At 41.0% G+C, this 26,669-nt stretch overlaps 1 long non-coding RNA gene and 1 pseudogene across 1 annotated transcript; one reads left to right on the forward strand and one right to left on the reverse strand.

Annotated features, from left to right (window-relative positions):
• Positions 1-2,467: 2,467 nt before the first annotated feature.
• On the reverse strand, positions 2,468-3,064 carry LOC149191955 (aminoaldehyde dehydrogenase ALDH10A8, chloroplastic pseudogene; annotated as a pseudogene).
• Positions 3,065-3,815: 751 nt separating this feature from the next.
• LOC149191956 (uncharacterized) lies at positions 3,816-4,511 on the forward strand. Its single transcript, XR_016254853.1, has 2 exons — positions 3,816-4,109; positions 4,283-4,511. It is a non-coding gene; the product is annotated as an uncharacterized LOC149191956 (long non-coding RNA).
• The last annotated feature ends 22,158 nt before the right edge of the window (positions 4,512-26,669 follow it).

Raw genomic sequence — 26,669 nt, forward strand, 5'->3', positions numbered from 1 at the left:
TTGTAATAACAGGAAACTAGTTGAGAGTGTTTGAGAGAATATTTGATATGTAATTATGGAAAGGTTATCTTCTTCATGTATATAAGAGAGTGCTCTCTCTTCATTGGAGGAAATAATGAATAATAGAGAATGGAGATTAACTTTGATTCTTTCATGATTTGTAATTTAGTTATTGTAATATAGTTTGACATAGTTTTATTGTCATGAGCTCATATATGTTGTCTGCCATTCACTTCTTCACATGTTGTATTTATTTTCCTTCATGCAATTTCATGCTTTCCTAGTTAGTGTTTCAATGCTTTAATTTGATTTCAGTAATTTAGATTAGATTAGATTAGATTAGTTCCACTTCAGTCCTGCATATACAGTGCATGTGTCTCGTAAGTCTACGGACCTCGGATTGATAAATTAAATAGTTGGGTAAGTACTACAACGGAATTAAATGAACATAGTTTCACCCAACATTTTGGCGCCGTTGCCGGGGAGGCACGATGGATTGAAGTTTAGTTTGATTTTTCTGCAAGTGTGTTTAGACATGTTCCTAACTCCGAGGTGTTAAATGCGGTAAGACGTGGGGAACAGCCTACGCATCGCATTCGAGATACCGTAATGGGCTCGACCTCTTATGGATCAGGGCATGTAGGGTGTGTTTACATTTATGCAAGTGTGAATTTTGATTTCTGCAGGTGTGTTTGATTTTCGCAACTGTGAAGAATGTGTGATGAATTCATGGTTCATGGTTATAATTGAAACATTCAATTACTCAATTAATATGCAATCCTTGTAAGAGGGTTTAATTGAAGTATTTAATTCAAGATTATTTCTGTGGTCCTTTTTGTTTTTAGTGTGCTGATTTTTATTTGTTTTTTTTTTTCCTTTCAACATGGTTTTATAATGAGTATCAGCTTGGAACTACTCACTCAGATCCTTGCAGAAGTTGGAATCTCCTCTTCCCTGGAAAAGGAGATCTGGACAAAAATTGAAAGTTCAACTACTCCCTAAGAAATAGATGAAGATTCAACATCTGAAGAATCCTGCGTATCTGATGGCGAACAATCATTAGAACAAGAGATCAAGGAAGAAGAGCAGCAAATTGGAGAAGAAGAACAAAAGTTACAGCATGATCTGAGTGAGAGAAACTGTGCTTATCAAAGCTTCATCGAACAATGGTTCCAGGTAAGTACTATATTAGATTCATCTTTTAATTTTTTAGTTAATTTGCAGTTACAACAACTAGATTCATCCACTCTCGAATATTGTCATTTTTCATTTGACAAATTGCTATTGAATCTATTGTTGCTACTGCTACGTGAATGGCTTCATTGGAAGTTTAATTACACGTAACTAATTTGTAAATTCTAATTAGCATAGAGTAGGTAGGCTTTCAGATTTAGCTTTTGCTTTCATTTTCAGTTCTGCTTTTACTTACAATAAGTATGCTCTCCTCCTGCGTCTTTGTACGATCTCGAGGATCAGAAAATAGGTTTCAGTTTTGCTTAGAATAAGTATGCTCTCCTCCTGCGTCTTTGTACGATCTTGAGGATCAGAAATAGGGATGATTTAGGCGACCAATTTCAGGAATAAATAAAAGTTTTGCAATATGCTTCATTAAAAATATCTTTCAATATGCAAATCTTTGTGTCCATTTGTTAAAAAAAAAAAACACTAACCATTTTTGTTTTTAAAGATAGAATTAATTTTATTTTCTAGACTGTTAATAATAATAAAAAAAAAATAATAATAATAATAATAAAATAAAAATCCCCATTCAAATCCGCCATTGATGTAGTCAATAATCTATTGAAATTTTAATCCCTGCCGCTACCATCACGCATGCAGTCATTATTCATAACTCGGATCAGTACTTTCTCATCACTCGATCGATCTATATCTTGAGGGCTTTACACGAGCACGGTAAAAGACCAATGGAGCCGGAACTGCCATCGCATCCTCATAAAAATCATGTGCAGAACCTTATCTGATTTGATGCATCAACTATTGGAAACTATTTTGTCCTTCTTCAATGCCCAGATGTTTCCCGAGTTTTTCCTTTCCAACCAATTGCCAACGATGCTTTTGCAGCTTTTCGATCTTTTGACACCTCATCAATTATCCAATCCAGGATTCTGGCTTTAGAATTTGATCGATAGAGACAAACATTCATGAATTCACGCAATAGATCTGTCTTTTCCTGAACCTGTATTTCTCAAAAGCCTGTTCAAAATTTCTGATGCGACGTGTCTATCATCTTTCCACCGAAGCAAAATTCACCGGCCCCTCTGATCCCTGGATCGGGTTTCGAACCCGCCATCTCAAGACTGGGCAGCTGGGAGATTGGCCGTTCTGAGTGGAGAAATCAACGACTGCGGAGCAGTGGATATGCGAATTGTAATGGCGGATGTTGCCTCCATCGAAATATCTGCAATGCAAAGTAGCGAGACGTTATTTCTTTGACTTGCATGCATCTCTATATGCTTTCCTGGACCAAAAGGCGTGACGTTGCACTGCAAATCTGACCATTTGTCCAGAAACACCCGAACATTGCCCACTCAGCCGCTTTTTCAATGCAACCTTGCGATGGAAATGGTGCACCAGCCTCTGGGCCAAGCCCAGTAACAATGTTCAACACCCTAGGAGGAAGCCCTATTTCCTTACATATTGAAGCTAGCTCCAAACATGTTAGAGATGCGATCTCTGAAGGCTTCAATATGGCAGTGCATCCTGCTGCAAGGGCTGGGGCAACCTTCCATGCTGCCATTAGGAGAGGATAATTCCATGGTGTGATCAACCCCACAACTCCAAGCGGTTCTTTTAACACATGACTCTTAAAGGTCTCCATTGGAAGTGAAACTGAAGCATGTTGTTCACCATCCAAGGCATCTGCGAGATCTGCATAAAACTCAAAACACCCGGCAACATCGTCCATATCCCATGATGTTTCATCCAATGGTTTCCCGCTATCAAGGGCCTCCAGCTCAGCTAATTCTGATTTCCTTTCAGTTACCTTTGAAGCTATAGCACGCAGATACTTAGCACGAAAGGCACCTGGAGTGCGTGGCCAGCAGGGTCAAGTCAGAGTCAGCTGTGGAGGAACAAACAATCCATTGCACTCAATAGTTTAAAACCCTCTGCCCTAGCCTTCCTCCGGAAGTCTCATGCGGCTCTTGCTGAAAATGTTAAAACCCCTTTGAAGCGCCTGGATTCTATGCCACTGTGATGTTAAATGACAAATCCCATAAGCCCTATGCAGCTGTGAGAGGAGTTTTCTAGGAACGACTGTTTTGTGGCGCTGCTGTTGGTGGATCCCGCCCTTTCAAACCATTATTGATTGTAGGTGGGCGCAGGACTGTAGACAAGCTATCGGGTTTCTCACCTGGGTACCATTTATTCCTGATATCCCCTTAAATGACCTTATTTTGTATATCACGGTAATTTTTGGCATGCTACCTACTGTTGGATACAATGTCTACCATGCTTATAACGTAGTTCAACCAAGAAAAGCAAGCATGAGTGATGCTTTTTCCCTTCCTTGCGCCTTTAGGAGAAGTTTTTATATGAGGCGTATTGTCTCCATCGGATGTGTCTGGTAGTCAGCCTCATCTATTGTTGGTGGGAACTGGCTTTGCCTTTGGACATTTGTGTGACGAACCAAAGGGCTTGCAAACTGAAATGTGCATGTGGTTATTATTCCTTCCTTTCGCAATTGCAAATGCTCTTTCTGCAAAAATTTTCGGCGGAACTCTCCTCATTGATGAGCGGTTGCTGCTTCTTGGATTCTGTGTTTTTACAGTTATTCTATACATGCATTTTGGTATTCGCGGATCCGAATCATGACAAAAGCCTGGTTGTTGAGCTACTGGATCTAAAGCATGATGTTGCAGATAGCTGCCGAAAATCTTGTGGTAGAAAGTGTGAGTATCGTTGCTCCATCTACAGACGAGGCACCATTATGTGGAAATTGTTCAAGGATAGCGTAATTGGGCCGTGCCAAATTCCAACAAGAATTTATAGCACAGAAGGGGTCCGGCCTATTTGGCATAATGACTTTGAATGGATTAAATCCAACTTTCACCAAAAGGAACACTGCCTCCACAAACAAATCGTTTCAGGTGAGAGTATATTGCTTTGCCTTTGGACATAAATGAATGAAATAGATCTCCCCAGAAATAGGTAGGTTTAATTTAATGATCTCAGTTCCATTTTAAAGAAAAGTTTGATTTTCCGAAGCTGACACATTGATTTCATGAAGTGGGTTCGATCGAGATCTACTGTAAATTTGCAGAAAGGTTGACTTCAGTATAGCGAGTTCTTTCGGAAAGGAATTCTGATTCAATTGCATGGGATATTGAAAAACATTATTGTTTGAAGGGTTTCTACAATTTTATTATTTGGTGAAACTGCTGTGCTGGAGGTAAAATGGTTTTCAACACCCCTATAATAGTATCGGTCGCAACGTGGTCTGCAAGCGCATGCCAGTCGCTATCATGTAATCCAGAGCGTCTTAGCAGTGATTGGAAGACTTGTTGTTTGTGTGTGGTTTTTTTTTTCTGCGTTTGGCATCAGGAGTTCTTTCTGGATTCTGATGATGACTATTCAGAATCGGATTCAGAGTCTTACCACAGTGATTCCCATTCTGACTGATGTTGCAGAAATGGGATTTTGTCTTTTTGGGAGTTTTCATTGATGCTACGGATAGGCTTTACCTACGAATTGTAGATCACTTTCTTATAACATCGCTCAAAGGTTAGAGCTGCTAGTTTATTAAAAAAAAAAAAAAAAAAAATATTATGGGATCTGTGTCATTCCCTTTACGTGGGGAAGCAATGCTATGTTAATAAGCCAAAGCTTTCTAGATGTGTTTCATAACAGTTTTTAGTGAAAATAAGGGCGGGATCACTGTTAGATTAACACAAAACATAAAATAAAAAGAAAAAATAAAAAAATAAATAATAATTGCCCTCATTTATACACTCACTACTTGTTCCCTAACAAATACAATGCTTTTTCAAATGTTTTAAATGAATTTTTCTGCAAGCCACTAAAAACATTTTGAAACAAGTATTGCACAATCAATGAGTACATTGCATGGGGACATGCAATAATTTTAGTTGGGGGGAAATCAAAGTATGTTGGATTTTTTTGTGAATTTATGGGCAAAAGTTAGATATACTAACAAGTGAAATGAGATTGGTGTTATGTGTAGGACAACGAGAAGCTTATGCAGAAAGCTCAACATTACGATGCGACACCTTTTTCATCCACAATTAGAGTTATTTTGGAAAATAATTAAAAAATGGACATTTTGTAAATTCTTGAAATGCGCTAATTTGTTTTGAGTCACTTCATACAGGAATGATCGATGGAGATGGCACACGAAGATGACAATTTTTATGCAGGAATGGTGCTAAGTTTTTTAGAGTATGCAAAGTGATTTTTCCAAATCACAATGAAACATGCATCATTGGACGCTTGAAGGAACAAATTCTTCACTGCACATATCATGACATTTTCCACTACACACCTTTTGCGTCATGACTACTCACCATCCTTGTGTTGCAGCCCATCTTCCATTTCCTTATCTTTCACGACTTCATGCACGCCTATTTTTCTGAATCGCATACATCCATTTATCCTTTTCAGTTTGCCTTTTGAATAAAACTCATTCCCTTTCCATGATCACATTACCTTGATTTCCTAGCCATGCTGATCCACACTGCTTGTCTGTGAGTTCTTTCCATCTATAGTCCTATCAAATCTTTTTGTACAAACTCGCGTTGACTGATGTGGGATTCCTTAAGGCCCACCTTTCAACAAGTCTTGCACCATCGACACCAGCACCTTATCTGGGAAATAGACTAGAGTTCATTTTGAGTACCTAGAGGCTTGCATGCCTTAATGGCAAGCTCTCTCGCTGGCGATCATGGGAATACATCAATGTCCCTTGATCTTCAGATCTTGCAAGTGGCTCGACCTCGACACATCCATTCGCACTTTGCAAGATGTACTCCGGTACCTTGGCACTCATTGACATCAATGGTGAGTTGCCTCGCATTGGTTAACGGCATACATCAATGGCCGGTAATCCAATGATTTCTATTCATGCTCGACATCGACACATTCATTCGCATGTTTAGAATTGTACCATCGGGTTTGTAGCGGGTGAAGACTATACACTTTTTCATAACTCCCTCAGCAGTTACAGCAGTATGCATTCTGATCTATGAGAGTCCCACAGTACCACTTTCAGCTTTTATCTTTTCCATGATTCAGCATCAGCAGTTCAGATTCCTTCATTCTCCAGGATCCAGTTACATCAGTCACATTTTCCATGATTCGGCATCAGCAGTTTAGATTCCATCATTCTTCAGGATCCGGTTACATCATTCACATTTTCCTGATCCAGCAGCAGCAGCTGCTGCTACATTCCTATTGCATACTTCATCATTCTTGGGTAAGTAGAGGTATGTTGTTTTCTAATCTTTAATCATGCAATTCCTTATATGCTAACTTGAATATTTTGGAAAATTCCCTCACCATGCTACATTTCCTTTCATGCGCCATGTTAAGTTGCATGCGGACATGCAACAAATTCAGTTGAGGGGGGGAGAACTACATTCACTACATATTCACTTCCATGATTCCATTTCTTCACCACTATCACTCCATTTACCATTCACCAACATTTATTTTCCAATGATACTTTGTTGCACTTTGTTTCATACGCAATATTGGCATGCTTTATTAATATTACAAAAAGGGCTTTCTTATGCACATTATGATTTCCAGTGAGTGTTTACATTATTGAAGAAAAGAGAACAGAAAATGAAATGAATGTTGTTAACACAAGAACCGACATTATTTGTATTCATGGTTGTCACACAAGAACCAACCATATTCATGGTTGTCACACAAGAACCAACCATAAGAAAATGTAAATTGTTACTAAATGTCTCTCACATATCCTGGAAACATTTAAGACATCATCATGTAAAGCCAAAGTTCAATATGCCAAATGTTCTTAAAAGATACCCATGCATGGTTGCATGAGGACATGCAACAAGTTCAGTTGGGGAGGATGTTGGGACTCAGAAATGTCATATTTTCATCCACCTTTTTCCTTACATTTCATCATCCCATTAACCTGTTATCATATCACTTTCCTACATACACTTGGGTTTCACCTTCTTATTTTCCAATTTTATTCATTTTTGTATTATAAGTAAATTTATGATTAATTATTAGAAAATGTACATATTTTTATATATCTCAAGAATATGTGAGTTTTGTTATGTGTAGGAAACATGTCTCCTCCACCATATCAAGGAGATAATTATGCAAGCCTTTTTCTACGAAGAAAATCATGGAGGCATATCGAGAAAATCATGGAGCCATATCGAGAAAATCATGGAGGCATATCTTATCAAGGAGAAAATCATGGAGGCATATCTTATCAAGGAGAAAATCATGGAGGCATATCTTATCCTAAGGAGAAAATCATGGAGACATATCTTACCCAAGATAGTTGAGAGATTTGTGGGATCATGTTTGAGAGATTTGTGCGATGATATCTTGTAATAACAGGAAACTAGTTGAGAGTGCTTGAGAGAATATTTGATATGTAATTATGGAAAGGTTATCTTCTTCATGTATATAAGAGAGTGCTCTCTCTTCATTGGAGGAAATAATGAATAATAGAGAATGGAGATTAACTTTGATTCTTTCATGATTTGTAATTTAGTTATTGTAATATAGTTTGACATAGTTTTATTGTCATGAGCTCATATCTGTTGTCTGCCATTCACTTCTTCACATGTTGTATTTATTTTCCTTCATGCAATTTCATGCTTTCCTAGTTAGTGTTTCAATGCTTTAATTTGATTTCAGTAATTTAGATTAGATTAGATTAGATTAGTTCCACTTCAGTCCTGCATATACAGTGCATGTGTCTCGTAAGTCTACGGACCTCGGATTGATAAATTAAATAGTTGGGTAAGTACTACAACGGAATTAAATGAACATAGTTTCACCCAACATCTAGCGATCTAGTAGCCACGTGTACCTGCCACGTAACATCCATGTCATTGCCACCTAACACCTTTGTCGAGGTGCCACTTATCCTACCACATGTTTCAGCCACTGCTCATATCTCACCACATGTTGTTTTGTGTACTCTTAGTTGGACTGGGTGGTCCTATAAGCACTTGAGTGCTTATGCCTAGCCCTCTGAGAAAAGGCTAGAACCAATGGCTCACTTCTCACTATTATCAACAAAAACTTTCAATATGCACACCAAGTGATTCATTTTTTATCAACATTTGAAAATCCATCACAGGGCCCCCTCATCTATCTAACAGTGAACGAAGGGGCAGGGGGGGGTCTAGGATTTGTTTCATATGCGACTAACTCACCCCTATATCTCCCAAGTTCACCACACAAATTTGTTGGCTTGTAATATCGAACAACAAGGACCATATTTCAGGCCCCCTATGCATTTTTTAAGTTTATTAAGGGGGGATCTAATATTTATCGTATGTGCACCCTCGAACCATGATCAATTGGAACCCCGCCAGAACAAAAAACCTTCAACCTTAATTTTCTCTTCATTCCTTGAGAGTTAGATCAATTTCCATATTCCAATCGGAAGGCCTCTAAGGGGGGTACATAACTAAACATGTACTATCCTCATTAGAGCTAAGGAACTAAAGAATAAATTCCTTAAAAGATATTATTTTCATCTGTTACCTCAAGCTAGGAAACAACACACAAGTAACACATCAATGATAACACACTTCCATACCAAGCTCCCCCTAAACTTGAAATTTGACATAAATGACTTAGACTTGACGTCAATGAAAACAGCTACTCAACAATCTCCCCCTTTGGAATTGATGACAATAACACTTGTAGGTTTTAACCCTGTATAGAAATTACCTGCATACAAATTCTAAAACACAAAAAATAAACAATACGAGAGCATAACACATAAAACACATATACATAGATATTTTCCCCTAGATCCCAAAACCGGGACTACCAGCTTGATTTTTCATTATATTTATTTCAATGTTACAATACATATTTATACATGCCGAAGCATCCAATACCATGGACCGAAAACCATCGCATACAAAGCAATGGACCGAAAACCATAGGTAGGTTCGCCCAACCTAATATAGGGTCCAAAAAAAAAAATTCCCGGGGCGCTACCCCGGACCCCGTAAAGGGGTGTGACCCCCCCACTGTTATAGACATTTTTGTGCCTTACAACTCTAAGCATGAAATGTCCATAAACCAAGGGATCCTAAGTCCCTAAAAGTGTTGTTCCTACCCCTAGAGGAACAAGGTCAACCAATTACAGCTTCTCCCAGAAGTTCTCCACCAAAAACTGCTCAGAATCAGTCAAATCAGGATCATTGCAGCTGCTCCACTAGCTAGCTGCGTTGCATAGCACCCCAATACACTAGCTAGGTGCATTGCAACGCACCTAAATGCACTACCAGGGTGCGCTGAGCGGGAAATGACAAATGGCAGTGTCATTCCGCGAGGTGGACAGACAATGGAAGCTTCCAGAATCTTCCCCAATGACACTTTCCTCACTGAGTTCGACCAAGGATGAGTAAGAGGCTCTCAGTCTCCAAGTGGAAGCAAGAACTGACAGAGAGAAGCCACAAGTCAAATCATAAGCTGACTCATCCTCTTTGCATACATCTATATATGGATCCCTCATCCCAGAGATCCAGAGGCTGGAATTTTGTACTTTGCAGAGAATTGTTGTTGGTTTTGAGATAGAGATCAGTGCATTGGGTGATTTATGCTTTGTTGGAGGTGAAGAGGGGATTCCTTTGCTGGGGGGTTGATGCTGGATCAGGAATCATCGGTTGTAACTCCTCCTGGACCTTCTTGTTATATCAATAAAACTATTTGAGTTTCTCCTACATGCTTGTGTATCAATGATGTTTTGTTATATTTGCATGTTTAGCTTAAATCTGATCCTAAGCTATTTATGAATGTAAATCTATGTCTTTGTGTAGTTTTCCTCTTCTGTGATCTTGCAGGAACTTGGTGAAGCTGGGCGAGTAAGAAAGCAGATAGCTGGAAGCTGTCAAAGAGGAGAGAGATTGGATTAAAGGACTAGCGCAAGACACAGGTTGGTTCATCCTATTCCTCTTCGTTTACAGTTCATAAAGAAGAATATGAAAGTAGTTTTCCTTGTTTGTTGTTAAGGCACTGTCACACCTTAGTGGGATAGGGGCTTTCTGAGTAGACACTTTTCCCATCAACAAAATGGCGACTCCGTTGGGGATCGTGTCTAGTTAGTTTGTTTGTGTTTCTCTTGTTGTTTGTTTCATAAACACAAAAGTGGCAATCGAACTGCATTTGCCATTATCAAATGCAAAGTAGACACCTGCTACTTCAATCCACTTACTGGATTTGTTTATGATTTGAACAGCTGATTCACAAATGATCTCATTACCCTTTGTGATAGCTCTTAGACCTCCTTTGAATCCACCCTATGATTGTGCATTACTGATTGCTTTTACTCGGCCAAAATTCATAGATTAAACTGCAAACCGTGACCCAGAACCCGGATAGAAGTCTCGTTTCTGCCACAGCGCAGGCTCTGTGAAGAGATTTTGCATTTCAACGCAGTTCCCAAGAGGGCTACCTGTGTTGCAATTCAGTTTCTCTGTGTAACAGGTGCGCTGATCAGCCTAGCCCTGTGCAGATGAGGTTCTTTGCTTCATTTTTTTAGTTGTCTCTGATTTTGCAGCCTGTGATCAGTGTGTGTCTGTTTAAAAACCCCTTTTCTTTGCCTTAATTCCGCCTCCTTTGTACAAAAAGACTGTAGATGTTCTTTGTGTGTTTGTTACATCATTTACAGTTTTCCATTGAAAAAGTAGAATAGTCATACTGTCGTCCTTGGATTTAGATCTGTCGTAAGTGTCGATTTTGATCTTAGGAGAAAGTTTATTTGCTGTTGACAGTCGATTATGCTTTTACTTTTACCTTTGGTTTGAATTTGTCACTTTCTAGTGTCGAAACGAGTGTTTATTTCAAAATCATAAAGTGTCGTAATCTTCTCTACCTTTTGATTTCGAAAAGAAGCTTGTTTGTGTTTTTCACTTGAAAGCAAATTCAGATTTGTACATCAACTTTCTTTTTAGGCATCAATATTAAGAAAGTGAAAACAAATACATGCATATGTGCATTTGCATATTGATAGTCTGTTTGGCTTGATTTAGGAAAAGTGCATCTACAGTGTGCTCTTTGCTCTTTGAGAAAAGATTGTGTCTTTCTTTTCCCCTTGTAGCTAGGATTTTCATTGCTGAAAAGAGATAAAAGCTTGCTTATCATCTTTAGATTGCATTTTAGGAATTACATCTACATCTCATGGTGATCCCAAAAGGAAAACTTCTAAGAAAGATCAACTTAAAATAAATTGAATGAATCTAACAACGCTTTGGAACTTAACGCACAACATTTAGAGGTCTAGGCTAGAGACGTATTTCGGCGTCATAAAGCCTGGTAACTGTTGTCCTCACTGATGGTTGGGTGATTCCTCCACTTTGAGACGATAAGTGCCAGTACAGACTTGTGCTCCCACGTACCGTCGAGTATATATTGGGGGACCCCTATAGGCTTAAAACCTTTTATCCATAGGAAGCCGTGTCGGCCGCCCTACTGATCGCAATGCACCGAACACAGCATTGGAGAAGATTGACTGTCGTACCGTAAAAAGTATTCTGCAGTTTTGCGATTGGTTTGGTACTCCCTCTACCTAGATCTCCAGAGCAATCCCTTTCGTTCCTTTTCAGACTCCTTAACGGAAAAGGTCCATCTGAGCACTTGTCACTTCAGGCTCATTAAAAATCGAGGGAGACTAGAGTCATCTTTTGTTTTTTCTCGACTCTTTAAAACTAAAAAAACAAGTTGTGTCAAAAGCGTCTAAAATTCATTTAATTCGGAAACATAATTCCCCTTTTTTATTTTAGTTGATCGAGTAATCCGCAATCGTGGAAGAAAGTCAATTGAAACCCCGTCGTTCGCGGAGGCTTACGAGTCAACCGTCTTTGTCTCCGGAATCGAAACCAGTACGGACAAAGCGAACTCGTTTAATTGGTTCGAAATCTCCTATTAAAGTTAGAACAAGTGTTCCAACAACATCCGAGATTCCGGTTACTCCAAACATTTCTGGAAACCCTGCCTCTACAGAAGAAGTTCAACAGCCACAGAGGGACAGTGGTACTGATCCTAGTCTGAGAGTAAACACTTGTGTTACCGAACCAGTTCCATCTACAACTGGTTCGGAGAGTCTTGCTCTTCAAACATCTGTCGCTATCGATTCCACCCCTTCTTCGGCACCAGAAATATTTTACGGACCTGACGGTCTTCCCCTTCCACCTGGTTTGATTGCGATTGAAGAAATTGTAGAAGATCCTCAAACAAGTACTCCAATGTACTTTGGAGTCGGGGTCACTCTATATCCTTCTTCATCAGAAGTTAGTCTACCACCAGTGGAAGTTCCTGTAGAATCGCTAGGTAATCTTTTGGATAGACTCCAAATGTCTGAACAACCGTCAACATCTAGGACTGTGTCGACTGACACAGCGACAGCAGAACTCCCTGCCGTCACTCCGACAATGTTCGTCGGCATACCATCTGTCCCAACTAGCTCTCAACCGCTAGAAGGAGCTCACTCAGGGGCTATTTCGACAGTCTGGTCCGTTCCTGTTTGTTCAACCAGAATAATATCCGGAAACTCTTGTGTTGAGTCTCAACAAATTGATCCATTTGGAGGTCAATTTTGGCAGTCTGGTCCCCAAGGGAAAACAATCCCCTTGAGTTCTGGATTACCATCGTATGGGGGGCAGTATGCCCTATCAGTATCCCCTCCGGGAGGATATCCATACGGGAGTTCACAGCAATATTCAGGTTATACTGCAATTACCTCAAGTGGTTGGGTACCTATACTACCTCAACAACCAAGGGTTGTGTATTCGATGCAACAATGTGTACCTATGTTCAATATCCCGACTACACCAGCTATCGTGACGGTGTCACAAGTTCAAACGTTGCCTATTGTGTGTCAGCCTCAGATTTCTCAGGTTGTAATGCAACAGCCCCTTGACCCTGTGACTCAACCACAATCGCCAACTAGTGGGGCGACACAGGTCCAGACGGGTACAATTACCCCACACCTTAGTCCAACGGTTAGTATAGCGCAACAGCACATGGCTTCTCAACCATGGCTAGTGCAATACCAACAACCACAATTCCAACAAGTATACCAAGGTTCTGAGCAGCAAATCTTTGCGAACAGTGGACAGCCGTACATTCAAAACGGTCAAAATCAGCCATTTTACAATGGTCATGTCCACCAACCTTATCAGTCATACCAGCATCAAATGCATTATGCTGGCATGCAAAGACCAACTGCTCAGGCAATCCCATCTTACCCTGGGTATGCTTCACCTAACCTGAATCAACAGTTACCATTCATGGCAACTTTAGAGTTACCTGATTTAAACCGGTTGACAAACGATCCAATTGCTTACGCCCCTTGGTGGCCAACGATTCCTCATAAACTTCCATCAGATATTCCTAAATTTAATGGAAATCTGGGTGAAGATCCATCGAATCACGTGATGACATTTCATCTATGGTGTTCATCAAACACTGTAAACGATGATTCGATAAGGCTTCGCCTTTTCAGAGGACGTTAACGGGTCCAACGACAAAATGGTACATTAAATTGCCTAGAGCTTCGTTCAACAACTTCAGTACCTTAGCCACAACCTTTTTAACCCATTTTCAATTACCGATAAGGTATGAAACGGGAACAGAACTCCTTACCAACTTCAAACAGACAACGGCCACGCACATATCTGATCATATACATGAGTGGCGACGTCGTCGTAGGATGGTAAAAACGTACATTCCCGATCAGCTCTTAGCTGAATGGTTTATCAAGTCATTACTACCTTCCATTACGGAAGATGTGGCAAAGGGGGGAGTCGTAACGGAAGAGCAAGTTATCGCTCGTGCGCAATATCTGGACTTGATCTATACTCAGTCTGGCACGCTCTACGACAAAATACCTGACGCCCCTAGACCGGAATTCTCAATTCCTCCTCCTCCTAAATCGAACAATGACTCTCACGCCGGCGATGGCGTGATTGGCACAACAGAAACGAAATCGACAAAGGCTACATCTAAGAAGGCCCGTAAGATTTCTGATCAAAATGCAAAATACGAACTTCTTTCTTCGGAAGTAAATGTCGTATCGACAGATAAGGGCAAAGAAACCAAACAACCAGGAAGCAAGAAGAAAGGCAAAGGGAAGAAGAAGAAACAGGATGAATCATCACCTGAAAAATCTTCTTCAAACCCTCCTGGAAATAGGAAACCCTCTACAAGGTGTCACATATGTGATGAGGATCATTGGACAAAAGAATGTCCATACAAAGCTGAGCTTAAGAGATTCTTTAAAAGTTCGAAAACCTCAGCTGTGTTAACTGATCCGTTTCCAAATCCAGGAGCAAATCTGGTTGAAAGTGGAAATGCTTCCCCGTCTCAAGTGCTAATGTTGTCGATTTCAAAACAGTAGAATGATGCTTTGATTTCAACAAGGAACAAAGATTACGGGAATCCGCAGCTGTCAAACGACAAGGATAAAGATCAACCAAGTAGTTCGACAACAACTTCGAAAGAAGTTGTACCACCTATCATTCCTGAATTAACAATAAAACCGCCAAAGGGAGTAGTACACAAGTCGACGTTTAATCCCCGTGCTAGAGCGGCGCAGCATTATAACATAGTGGAAGATTTGGCCCAATCACCATCCGCTATGTCGACTCTTGAAGTACTACAAAATTTCCCATCCCAAAGGCAGGCTTTGTTATCAGCCATTGGTGGGATTGATCCTAAGGATTCCAATCTTGTATCCTTCGACCACAAAGGATACGATCCTCAGTTACCGGCTCAACTATCTTTCCTTGTTCAAGTGAAAGCCCTCAACAAAACTGTTCATCGAACAATTATTTATGAGGGGGCATCTACATGCATTATGTCGATGAGTTGCTGGAAAACTTTAGGATCTCCAACCTTGTCGCGATCCTCGACAATATTAAAAGCATTCGACGGAAGGACATATACCCCATATGGTATCCTAAATAACTTGAAAGTTGAACTAGGGGGAAAATCGGTAGAAATAGATGTTGAAGTCATCGATGGGAATCTTGATTACAACATCCTACTAGGAAGACCATGGATATAGGCCATGGCAGCTGTTGTGTCGACCTATTTTAGAAAGATTGCATTTCCATTTCAAGGAGGAATTACAATCGTCGATCAACAAAACTTCCTCCCCAATGGTTCTCAAGTTACAGGAAGCATTCCCATGATCCATGGAAGCCCCCATTCGCTTCAGAATATCGGAGTAGGCCTACTAAAAGATCCTATACTAATGGGAATTTTCGCTCTTCCACCTCCAATCAATCTGGCGGAAGTAGCGTCGATAGGAACCTGCAATATGATATCTTCCACAAAGATCTCAGAAAATGATATCAACATGGATCATGCAATGGTTTTGCCCCCAAGCCCAATAGAAATATTATAGCAATCAATGTTTCTAGCATGGGAGGCAAACCCAAATCAACGCTCATCAAGCGTTTGGATAGATAGGTCTAGAGAATATGGCACCCCTTCAGATCCTTGGTCGCAAGTGCATGTCACCGACGAAGGAATTCTCCAAGCTATGGTAATTGAAGGAGCACCATGGAATGATTCCCACCATCGTTCCCTTCTTACGGATTGTGAAGAAGAAACTCAACATGACCTTTATCATCCATCAGTATTTGATTTCCTTTCAAATACTGTAAATACGGTGGATTCCGAGCGAAACTTATCCAACATTGAAGAGACTATAGCCATAAATATCTCGACTAAAACAGATGTTGTAGAGAATATTTATGTCGGCAAATGTTGTTCTCCTTCAGAACTAGAAATATATAACGCTCTTTTTCGCGAATTCAGAGATGTCTTTGCTTGGTCATACAGTGAAATGCCAGGCATCGACTCGAGTATCGTTGAACATGAAATTAAGATGTATCCAGATGTCAAACCGGTACGACAACGGCTCAGGCAGGTGCACCCCAAGAAAGTCGCTTCCATTAAGGCAGAAGTTGAAAAACTTCTCCATGCTGGTTTTATCTACCTAGTTCCTTTGACCGATTGGGTATCCGATATTGTCCCTGTTATGAAGAAACAAGGGACAATTAGAGTGTGTGTCGATTATAGGGATGTAAATCAAGCTTGTCCAAAAGAAAACTACCCTACACCCTTCATCGACCAGATAATTGATGAATGCGCCGGATGCGAAATCTTTTCATTCATGGATGGATTTTCTGGGTATAATCAAATAAATATCCGCCCACAGGACCAGTCAAAGACTGCATTCATTTGTCCGTGGGGCACATTCGCATATCGAAAATTACCCTTTGGTTTAAAGAACGCGGGAGCGACGTTTCAGAGGGCAATGAATTATGCCTTCCATGACATCAAAAACATCGTTCAACCATACCTCGACGACCTTCCGGCTCATTCGCGAAAGCAGACTGATCATCCGCAGCATTTAAGAGCGATATTTCTACGTTGCCGACACTACAAGATACGACTCAATCCACACAAATGTGTATTTTGCGTCAGTTCTGGTCGTTTACTTGGCTTTGTAGTCTCCAAGGATGGGATTCGTCTCGACCCGTGCAAGGTCCAGGCAATCATAAATTTGCCTCCACCTTCAAATTTGCTTCAGATTCAGAAACTCCAAGGGAAAGCAAACTTTCTGAGGAGGTTCATTCCAAATTACGCCGAACTTGCTAAAGGTTATACACGTCTTTTGAAAAAGGAGGTACCCTTTGTCTGGGATCAGGTCGCGCAAGCTTCCTTTGATGCTTTAAAAGATTCCCTAATGAAAGCATCTTTAATGTACGCCCCCGATTATCAAAGAGATTTTAACCTGTATCTGGCTGCAGCAGATACAACCATCGCAATGGTTTTAGTTCAAGAAGTCGATGGAATTGAACATCCTATATATTATTTAAGTAAGAACTTAAATGATACAGAAAGCAAATATTCTTACGTTGAAAAACTAGCGCTTGCAGTTGTTCAAGCGATACAAATATTTCGACAATATGTCCTCTTTCGGAAAACTACCATTCTGTCTGATTGCAACCCCATGACTTATATATTGTCGCGACAGTTGCTGGGGGGCAAATATTCGAAATGGATAGCGATCCTTCAAGAGTTTGATCTGGAATTCGTAAAATCCAAATCAAAGAAAGCTCTAGTTTTTGCAGAATTATTATGCGATCTCCCATCGTCGTCCAACGATGAAACATCCGAAGAATCAATCGTGGATGAAAATTTGTTTCTGATATCTACAAGCAATGAGTGGTATGGAGATATAATAATTTATCTCCAAACCCAAAAATTTAGGCCTAACACCTCACACTCTGAACAAAAACGTATTCGATACCAAGCAAAAGACTACATGATCGTCGGTGATACACTTTACCGTCGTGGTATCGATACAGTTCTGAGAAGGTGCCTCACCCATGAGGAGGCCGAAAAAGCCCTGAATGAGTGTCATTCAGGGACCTGTGGGGGGCATCAATCTGGATATGCTATAGCACAAAAAATCTTACGAGCAGGATACTTCTGGCCAACAATGTTCAAAGATTGCATAATCGCAGTCAGAAGTTGCCATGCTTGTCAAATTTTTGATAGCAAAACCAGAAGACCACCCACACCTCTACAGCCAATAGTTGTTGTTGGGCCGTTCGCCAAATGGGGCATCGATTTCATGACATGTAACCCCACCTCGACCGGGGGGCATGGGTATATCATAGTCGCAGTTGACTATTTTACCAAATGGGACGAGGCGATGCCTACATTAGATAATACTGGTGAAACAGCTGCCCTTTTCTTTTTCAATCATGTAGTCGCCAGATTCGGCATACCACAGGCTATAGTCACAGATCATGGATCGCATTTTCGCAATCATATGATGCTCGAATTAGCTGCCAAACTAGGGTTGTCTCACGACAGCTCTACTCCGTATTATCCGCAAGCCAACGGACAAGTTGAAGCGATCAACAAAGTCTTGAAGCGCATGCTGCAAAGGATGATCGGAGTTCACAAAAGAAGTTGGCACCTAATCATGTACTCAGCCTTGTGGGCTTACCGAACATCGGTAAGGAATGCAACCGGGTTCACACCTTTCCAACTGGTATATGGCCTGGAATCAGTCTTACCAGTCCAGTGCGAAATCTCGTCTCTTAAACTCGCAATCGATCTCCTCCCCGGAACTTCAGAAGAAGAGGCTCGTTTCTTGGAATTAATCCAATTGGATGAAACCCGTCGTGATGCCGCTTTGGCTAACGAAGCCCATAAGAAACGAGTCAAGGCGCAGTTCGACAAAAATGTCAAACCCCGTGTCTTCTCAGAAGGTGACTTGGTCTTGCTTTATGACCAAGAATCCGATAAATTGGGAGCAGGTAAATTTAAGTCTTTATGGATGGGCCCCTATATTGTTAAATGGGTGTTAGCAAAAGGAGCCTACGAGTTAATGGATTATGACGAAGTTCCACTGGTGCAACCTCGTAATGGGTTGTACCTCAAGCGTTACTATGCTTAAATAGTAACCAATATGCTTTTGTTGCATTTTGTTTTCGCTAAAGTGTTTGTTTTGGTCGAGTAATCCACCTTTTTACATTTATTGCAGATGTCAAACCTTTTGGAGACATGTGTTGGATATGCCGACGGAGCGAGTCGTAGTTCGCGGAACCTGTCCTCCGCAGCCTGGGCCATTTTTTATCCAAGCGGCAAGTTAGTAAGTTTCAGAGGTGTATGTATTGGTCAATCAACGAATAACATCACTGAGTATAGCGCGTTGATAGAACTTCTCTCTGATGCCATCACCCATGGTATACGCCGACTAATTGTCAGGCTAGACTCACAACTCGTAATACTACAACTCAATGGTATATATTCTGTCCGAAACCCAGCTATTTATCGCATGTTCCTAAGGGTTAAGATTTTGGAAAGACAATTTGATCTTATTCAATACCAACATATTTCCAAAAACTTAAACACATTAACCGACTCATTAGCAAACTATGTGTTAGATAGACATTTGCAACATTTATAAAAAGAAACACATCATCAATGTTTTACATGTGGATCATATAGCTCAACTAGAATAAAACCCCGAAAATCAAAATATATATAGTTGTTTATGGTTTACATATAACGTTCTGTAACCAAGAGAAAATCGGTCACATGACCCAAAAACTCAAAATGCTAGGGGGCACCCTAGTCTAATGATGCTCGTGATAGCAAGTCACAGCCTGTGCGATCATGCGTAAGAGACGAGTCCATCGTCTAGGCACACCAGTAGTATGCCACTATAACTGCAAAGGTAGCTTGTCGATCCTCACATCTGGAATAACGAGAGTAAGGCTCTCAACCTGCTCCTGCACAGCTGTGAGAGTCTCGGCCACATCAAGGTCACGAAGAATAACCCTCCCGGCGGCCTCTCCTGCTGGGGCAACGGCTGGCATTCTCAGGCGAACTACTGGACGAACAAGACCAACATCTGCATGTACACATGAGTTTGATTAAATTCTTGATAGAATAAAGCACAAGGACATTATAAATAAAAAATAGTAAACATTGATATGGTCAAAGATTTTACCAATAGCGCCCCACTGCTCGCCATCCGGCAGTACTAAATCTGGATCACCCCGGAAGTCCATGCCAGCATATGGATACTCGGCATAAACCATCTCCTGACGATCAAACCACCTGAAGAAGGTATCAGAAAACGAAATCTGAGACTGGCCAGCATGCCTAGACATATGGTCAACCCATCTCTGCATACGTGGTTCAGTAGGAGAAGGTAAGTTGAGTGCAATATACTGCGGCTGCATCAGTGGTATCTTCTCCAAGGCAAAGGCGGTCAAAATAGAACCGAACCCAAAGTTCTTCAACCTCCCGTCCTTTATCTTGGTCAACTGATTTTTCATCACAAGAAGTACTGCATCGCACCAGTTGAATATTTTCGGTTGGAGGCATTCCAAGGCATGCTGCATATAGGATCTGTTGGCTACATGAAGAGACGCACTACCGGCCATCCTACCAGAAGTAAACAGGATAGACCTAAGGGACCTGTCAGTGACATCACGGATGATGATCTTGCCGTCTTTACTAGGCTGAGATCCTTCCCTGCAATACTGGTGGACATAATCTCTCACAGAATCACTTCCTCGGGCCGAACCTGACAAAGAGATGGGGGCACCCCGCCTCGACAAGCCAGTCAAGAAGTAAATGTCTACTGCAGTCAAGGGGATAGATTTGCCCCTAATCTGGAAAACTTGATTGATAGGATCCCAAGCATCGAGCAAATACTGCAGTAGGTTGATCTGTTGTCTCATGCTAGAGATGCGGAAGAACTTCAGCAAGCCACAGTTCCGCAGCGCGTTCACTGTAAACGGATCATGTAGGGAAATCATGTCCTCTTCTTCATGTTCTCTTTCTCACCATGTAAGGGTCATCTTGCTCCGAGATCTCTGAAAAACAAACAAGAGAGGAGTTAGATCCTGATTTTGATGAGAAACAGGCAAAAATTTTCATCAAAAACTGTGCAACAAATTCCTTTTCTGCGCCCAACGCACCTGCAACAGTGTTCCACCTGCGTTGAATGTCAAACTGCCTTCATACTGGCCAACATTCAGTGCAGGTTTCGATGTACCCAGGGTGCGTTGATGGCAGAATGAGCCCATCAAACCCTAGGGGCTCAGAAAAGCAGAGAATGAAGCACAGAATGCAAAAAGGAAACCATGAAATGAAAGAGCTCGAGTTTAGCTCCTACCTAGTCCAGACGGCGCCGAGAATCATCCACAGAATCTCCCGAAATCAGCTGATGAAAATCAAGGGGGAAAAGGCACCTCCAAAGCTCCAACAAACCAAGTTCAAATGAAATGGTAAAATGAGAGGTAAAAACACTTTTTAATTGCTTTTTACGTAGTTCAAAGTAAAATATTAGCGTTTTAATCTCATTTTCAAGCAAATGTTGTTCATTTCTAACTAGTTTGATGAAGCAGTTGAAAATACAGTACTATCTTTGGAAAGACGAAGCTATTTATGGTAAAAATCGAAACAAGACCATCTATTCGAGCAGTTTTAGCACATAGTTCAAGCTCGTTAAAAAATAAACATAAGACATGAGCAAGTGTTTCCACCCGCGTTTAAGCTCATTAAAAAATGAACTATCCCCCGGTAAATAACCACCGTGAATGAAGCATTTTAGCCATTAAAGCCTTGGTCGTGTTTGCACCGTCACCTCCACTTTTCCATTGGCCGATCATTCACCTCCATTTGATTGTTTACCCATTTTGAGGAACAGCTGCGAAGAGTGATTTCACTAGCCATCCTTGTGACACTGCCGTGATTGGAAAATTCCAACCCTTACCTGGAATTAGCTGCTACCCATTTTATCACTCATTCCTCAAAAGACGAGTCTTCTTTAAGCTCTTTTCAACTGACTCGTAAAATATGAAAAGATTGCCGAGTTTTGGCCTTCCATCTCGTTAAAGCGAGCGGAAGTGCTATCCCTCCTCTAGATTTTAATCTTTTTGAACTTGAGGGATTATTGCACAAAAAGATCGAGCGCTTGTTTTGTTCGTCTCGTTAAAACTATCGAAAATTCATCCCTTCTGTATTGTTTTATACTTTTTCGGACTTAAGGGATTAGATGACGAAAAAGGAATTTTGGAGTTACCTTTACGTACCTTTTCAGACTCTCTAAAAATGAAAAGGACCGAGTTATCTTTGTCGTTAAACTCGTTAAAAAGATTAATAGTGACAAACCTGTCTTTAGACGAGAACGAGTTTCACTATCGCTAGGCTCGTTAAAACATAGCGATGGGTTTGCCCGAAGGGCAAATTATAGAACAAGCATATGTTATCCTCCTCAAGCTTGACAAAAATAAAGAGGTATTGGTCAGCAATGACTGGGGAAAAATTGGGAAGAAACTCAAAGAATCTTTATTGGTAGCAAGTCGCTCTTGAACATGACACTTCCACTCCGTGCCTGAGTCGGGTTGGGTTGTTTCATTCACCGGTCACATCACCATGGTCACGCCATACCATCCACATTTGGGGTAAATGCTACCAATCCATCACATAAGTGTCGCCGACATGTTCAAGAGAAGTCATCCAGAGAAGTCACCCGTGTCCCATCCACTACCATACATTATACTTCATTCCTTCATGACCGCCATCCTGAACCATATATCATCAGATCGTTTTCACCTCCATCAAAATCATTTGCTCCGTTCCGTGTCATTGATGTGGGATTCATCAAGGCCCTCCTTTGACGGATCGCTTCTTGTCGACATCAGCTCATTATCCAAGAAGTCGATCTAGGAACACCCCATTCAGTACTTTGAAGCTTGCATGCCTCAATGGCAAGTTTCTCACTTCCGGCGACAGGTATACATCAATGACCTTCGACCGAAAGATTTTGCGTGGTGTTCGATGCCAAGTCCTTTATTCACACCACATGAATTGTACTGCAGTACCTTGAGGGTCATCATCCTTATCGGTGATTCCTCTCGCGCTTGTTAACAGTTTACATCATTGACTGGTAATCAAGCGATGTCTTTCCATGTTCGACTTCAAAACATTTCTCACGTGGATCGACTTGTACTTCGAGTGAAGATCGGACGAGATTGAAGACCCTGGATCTAGTTTCATCCATCCGGACTGCGATATATATTCAGGAAAAATAAAGACATTGACATGTACAGCATTGCAGCACAGATAATCATCCTACCAAAAGGATGATGACTTCATCAAAATCATCAGTCTACCATCAGACGATTGTCTGTCCTGTGTACATAAAAATGAATTTATAAAGCTGAGCATGGGAATGCCCGCCTCAGCTAGATCATGAAAACAGTATGAAGATAATGTATTGTATTGTATCTTATTACAGGTCTCCTCCCAGCATTGAAAGAACTTCGGATCCTCCTAATAAAGCATTTCACCCGATAAATGGCCTCATACTTTAGGGGGCAACTGTTATAGACATTTTTGTGCCTTACAACTCTAAGCATGAAATGTCCATAAACCAAGGGATCCTAAGTCCCTAAAAGTGTTGTTCCTACCCCTAGAGGAACAAGGTCAACCAATTATAGCTTCTCCCAGAAGTTCTCCACCAGAAAATGCTCAGAATCAGTCAAATCAGGATCATTTCAGCTGCTCCACTAGCTAGTTGCGTTGCATAGCACCCCAGTACACTAGCTAGGTGCGTTGCAACGCACCTAAATGCACTACCAGGGTGCGTTGAGCGGGAAATGACAAATGGCAGTGTCATTCCGCGAGGTGGACAGACAATGGAAGCTTCCAGAATCTTCCCCAATGACACTTGCCTCACTGAGTTCGACCAAGGATGAGTAAGAGGCTCTCAGTCTCCAAGTGGAAGCAAGAACTGACAGAGAGAAGCCACAAGTCAAATCATAAGCTGACTCATCCTCTTTGCATACATCTATATATGGATCCCTCATCCCAGAGATCCAGAGGCTGGAATTTTGTACTTTGCAGAGAATTGTTGTTGGTTTTGAGATAGAGATCAGTGCATTGGGTGATTTATGCTTTGTTGGAGGTGAAGAGGGGATTCCTTTGCTGGGGGGTTGATGCTGGATCAGGAATCATCGGTTGTAACTCCTCCTGGACCTTCTTGTTATATCAATAAAACTATTTGAGTTTCTCCTACATGCTTGTGTATCAATGATGTTTTGTTATATTTGCATGTTTAGCTTAAATATGATCCTAAGCTATTTATGAATGTAAATCTATGTCTTTGTGTAGTTTTCCTCTTCTGTGATCTTGCAGGAACTTGGTGAAGTTGGGTAAGTAAGAAAGCAGATAGCTGGAAGCTGTCAAAGAGGAGAGAGATTGGATTAAAGGACTAGCGCAAGACACAGGTTGGTTCATCCTATTCCTCTTCGTTTACAGTTCATAAAGAAGAATACGAAAGTAGTTTTCCTTGTTTGTTGCTAAGGCACTGTCACACCTTAGTGGGATAGGGGCGTTCTGAGTAGACACTTTTCCCATCAACACCCACAACACAATCGGCACAACGAAGGGGGGGCTCCACCCCCCCTCTAACCCCCCGATTCACTACGTAGGTTAGTCATGGAAAGAATATAACACAACCCAACATTCTCGCACTTGTTGTTTTCTTTCCACAGGAGAGTTTAGTCATTTTTCCAGCCCTGAAATGCCCATTGTTTCTCTACACCAGGAGAACTTCTCAGAGCTCACAAATTTTTTCAATGCATCTGCAGTATTCTTCAAAGTGTCCACCTTTACTAGCAACACCTTTTTATCTTCTATCATATCCCTCACAAAGTGATACTGAACATCAATGTGCTTTGTCTTTGAATGATATGCAGGGTTCTTTGCCAAGAAAATTGCACTTTGGCTGTCACAGTCTATCCTTATAGCTCCCTGTACTAACCCCATATTTGAACACAATCTCTGCAACCAAATTGCTTCCTTGCTTGCATGAGTGGCTGCCATGTATTCTGCCTCTGTAGTTGATAGTGCCACTACAGATTGTTTCTTACTCATCCAACTGACTGCACCTCCAAATAGGTTAAATGCATACCCACTTGTAGATCTTCTCTGATCCAGATCTCCAGCCCAGTCTACATCAACAAAGCCACGTATATCCAACACTATGTCCAATCTTGGTCTTCCTTGGTAGCACAAACCATAATCACTAGTGCTACGCAAATACCTGAAAACCAGCTTCACTTCTGTCCAGTGCTCCTTCCCTGGTTTTGACATAAACCTGCTCAATACTCCCACTTCATGTGCAATTTCTGGTCTAGTACAGACCATTGCATACATCAGGCTACCGACTGCACTTGCATATAGAACACGGGACATATCCTCTTCCTCTTCTTGTGTCCTGGGACACTGTTTAGCAGATAGCTTTACACCTACCTGAATAGGAACCTTCAGCGGTTTACTATCCTGCATATTAAACCTCCGCAGTATTGTCTCAACATACTTCCTCTGGTTTAACTAGAGCTTCCTCTTTTCCCGATCTCTTTTAATTTCCATGCCCAAAATATAGTCTGCAGCACCAAGATATTTCATGTCGAATTTGGAAGACAATTGGGTCTTCAAATCCTGGATAATTTCTTTGACATTTCCAACCAGCAACATATCATCCACATACAAGACCAGATAAATAACACCGTCACCAATTAATTTAAAATACACACAGTGATCTGCTTTGCTTCTAGTGAAGCCAAGTCCCCATATAAATGTATCAAATTTCTAATACCACATCCTTGGTGACTGTTTTAACTCATACAGAGACTTCTTTAACTTGCATACCAGTTCTTTCTTACCCTTCACTACAAAGCCTTCAGGTTGCTTCATGTAGATCTCCTCTTCAAGATCCCCATGAAGAAATGTTTTCTTCACATCCATCTGTTCTACCTCAAAATCAAAAACAGCAGCAACAGATAAAAGTAACCTAATAGAAGTTATCTTGGCAACAGGAGAAAAAATATCACCAAAATCAATTCCCAACACCTGGGAATAACCTTTTGCTACCAACCGAGCTTTGTATTTCTCCACCTTTCCTTATGCATTTGTCTTCTTCTTGAACACCCATTTGCTGCCAATGGGTTTCCTTCCAGCTGGCAAGTCCACCAGATCCCAAGGCTCATTTTTGTGCAAAGATGTCATTTCATCAACCATGGCCTCTTTCCAGAGTTTTCCATCCTCTGAATCTACTGCTTCCTTCACATTTTTGGGGTCATCATCAGTAATAGATAAAGAAAAATTTGAACAAAAATAAGATGGACTATACCTTTTTGGCTGCCTTCTTTCTTGAATTGATCTTCTCACAACCGGAGTTTGTGGCTCTTCATCTTCTGATTCCTCCTCTGCTGTAGAGTCTGATTCTTCCTCCTTTAGCTCAAACTCTATCTTCTAAGATTCTTTTGGTTGGACTTCATGTTTAATAACATCTTTCACCTCTCTGAACACCACATCTCGGTTGTACACAACCTTCCTTGTTGCTAGGTTCCAAAGCTTATAACCCTTTAAACCATCCTTATACCCAATAAAGATGCACTTTTCAGATTTACTATCCAACTTGGTTCGTTTCTCCTTTGGAACATGTACATATGCATCACATCCAAATACCCTCATATGTGAAAGAGAGAGTTTCTTACCAATCCATACCTCTTGTGGAGTTTTATCCTCCAACACTGATGAAGGTGATCTGTTGACTAGGTAACATGCTGTATCCACCGCCTCTGCCAAGAATTCCTATCCTAACCTGGCACCACTGAGCATGCTTCTTTCCCTTTCCATCAACGTCTTGTTCATTATTTCTGCAACTCCATTTTGCTGAGGTGTATATGGAGTAGTCTTTTGTCGTGCTATACCACACTTCTTACAGAATTCTTCAGATTCCTTACTGCAAAACTCTCCACCGTTATCTGTCCTCAGCGCCTTTATCTTCTTCTCTGTCTGGTTTTCCACTAGAGCCTTAAATTCTTTAAACCTGTCAAAGA

Source organism: Pinus tabuliformis, chromosome 2_2 (assembly GCF_031772625.1).
Source record: "Pinus tabuliformis cultivar Carrire ecotype Pingquan chromosome 2_2, CPIR1, whole genome shotgun sequence".
In the NCBI taxonomy this organism is placed as follows: domain Eukaryota; kingdom Viridiplantae; phylum Streptophyta; class Pinopsida; order Pinales; family Pinaceae; genus Pinus; species Pinus tabuliformis.